We start from the raw sequence: 2535 nt of genomic DNA, 5'->3' as shown, positions 1-2535 counted from the left end.
GGTGCCTTCACCCATCGCCCCGGCCGCTCTTCCCGTAGGATGTGGGGATCCCGTTATTCGGCAGAGGGACTGGTGGGGGACTCGGGGGTCAGCGCTTCCTGGGAGGTTGCCTGGTACCGTGGGGGCTCCGCTGGAGGCTGGTCGAGAGGTGTCGCTGGCCTCTCGGTGTCCCTTCGCCCCCATCACCCCACATCCTCCCACCCTACGGAATGTGGCACTTCAGGACCAGCACCACACTTCTGGTCAAGCTCCCCCAAGCAGCTCCGGGCTCCCCGCAGCACGCCTGTCCCAGGGGATGCTGCCGGGGGGGGACACACACCGGTGCGGGGGCAAGTTGAAGCTGTCAGCATTCAGCCTTCGACAGCTGACAAGTCATTTAGTCATCAGAGGAAGCCGCGGAGAGGCACAAAGGAATTAAACCTATTTAAAACACAGCCAGGTGTGCAAACAAGTTTATCCTATTGTAACAGCTAACGCGTGAATCAGGAGGGCTCTATAAAGGTTACAGCAGCTGCGTGGTTATTTAGGGCTCCTTGGGAGAAGTGACCTTTAGTGCCTGTGGTGGGAGGCCGTGGGACTTGCCGGGACCCCCGGAGCCACTGCCATCGCCCCGCAGAGCCCAGGGCTGCATTTCCCTGCCCCGCTCAGGGGTCGGCCTCATCCTTCACCCCTCCTCGCCCCAGCCGCTGCTGGCACCCCTGGGGGACGTGGCTTTGATTTCAAATTTTACTGCAGCAGCTGTCTAACATTTGTTTGCTGTTTGGAAACAGGAATTACAGCGCTCGTTGAAAGGTGGGGTCCCTCCGAGGCCACTGCCGGCAGACGGTGCAGCCCCAGCCCGGCACCCCCGGGCTCTGGCGCTCCAAAATGTTCCTCCTGCTACGGGTGGCCTTTTGCAGCCGAGCTGTGAGCGCAAGCCGGGGAGCGGGAGCCCGCCTGCGAGGGGATTTAGTCGTGCTTCTGCGCAGACCGCCGCTTTTTCCTGCTTTTGAGCATCCCTGCTCTCTCCAGGGCATCCTCACACCCCTGCACCGGCGCAGCAGGGCCGTGCACGCCCGCCTGGTCCAGCAGACCGGTGGGAGCCCACCAGCGTCGCAGAAGGACGCGGATGGGGCTTTTCCCCCCCTTTCCCAGTGAGTGCGCTGGGCTAAGGCGAAGCAGGGGTTTGTCCCCACGGAGAACTGCAGCGGGACGGCTGATTTCATGTTTCACCAACAGGGTCGGAGCCGCTTCGGGGGCAGAGGAGCGGGGCTGTCGCACCTCTCCATATGCGCCGGGGTGCTTGCCTTGCTAGGAGCCACTGGGGCTGCACGTAAATCCGCCATCAGCCGCAACTCTGTCACAGATGTCCCAGGACATGAATTTTTTTCTCCAGTTTTAGTGCTGGCATAAAGCTAAATTATGGTAGTTGTCAGCATTAGCAAAAACCGTCATCTCCGTCCTGCCCGTAAAATACACGGCAGTGGGGCCTGGGGGCTGGAAGAGACGGAGGAGCAGCGGGTCAGCTCCCATTTTCTGGAAATTATAGGGACCAGATTATTGTGCTGTGGGGCTGGGACTGGTGCTGGTGGGTCAGCCATGGCCAGGATCGCCGGTACCGTGGCAAAAGCCACGGCAGGGCAGCGACCCGGGTGCCTCGGCCAGGGCAAGCTCTTCCCTGTCCCACCACCTCCCTCTGCAATGTGGGCAAGGGCCGGTGGCATGCTCAGACCCCTCTCGGGGCCCGCGGCTGGTCTGTCCTGCGGTGAGGATGGTAGAAGCTGCGTTGGAGCTAAATTGAACCCAGAAACTCTTACGGCGCCTGCCAGGGCTCGAGCGCGGACACCTTGGGAAGCGCTGGAGGTCTGCACCTCCGCTCTGTGGCAGATCGCTCTTGATGTAGAGCTCCGGCCCCTCGTTTCCAGGACACGCCGATGCTTTAAACACCGACTCAGGAAAAGCGGGAGTGGAAGAGTTTTACACCTTCGCAAAACAATGTTCAAGAAGGAAATGAGCAGCCAGCAATTGTAATTGAGATGGATGAAAGGGCGGCCGGCTTCCCCCAAAGCGTTTCAGGCAACATACTTGAGAAGAATATGAAGTGCTGCTGCTCTCTAAAGATCACCACGCTGCGGCTAAATTATTAATGACTAGGAATGATTTCATATTTAATCTAAAGACTATTAATTACACTGCAGAAGAGCAACACACCATCCTGAGAGCCCCTCTCACCAACTGAATAATTTAGTGATGCCCCATATTTTACCTCAATGTCAAGGCGGGTGGCGACACGCCTCCTGTGTGTGCAGCCCGGCAGCGTTTGGGGCAGACATTGATGTCCCAAGGGGTACGTGGTGCTGAGGACTAACCCCGACCTCTGAGCCCCATGGCCCGACGAAGGGTGCCGGGTAGAGGGGAGCATGTGGGGCTCCCGTGGGGCTGGGGGCACGGCTGTCCCCCCACCCTGGCCGGGCTCAGAGCCCGGCGGCAGCCCTAGCTGTGGAAACGCTGAAGACAGATGTTTATTTGTCCAGGATTATTTGCTGATCACTGTTA

The sequence above is a fragment of the Aptenodytes forsteri genome, unplaced genomic scaffold (assembly GCF_000699145.1).
Source record: "Aptenodytes forsteri isolate BGI_AS27 unplaced genomic scaffold, ASM69914v1 Scaffold68, whole genome shotgun sequence".
NCBI lineage: Eukaryota > Metazoa > Chordata > Aves > Sphenisciformes > Spheniscidae > Aptenodytes > Aptenodytes forsteri.
The sequence above is the reverse complement of the archived record's forward strand: the minus strand, read 5'-3'. Positions refer to the sequence as shown.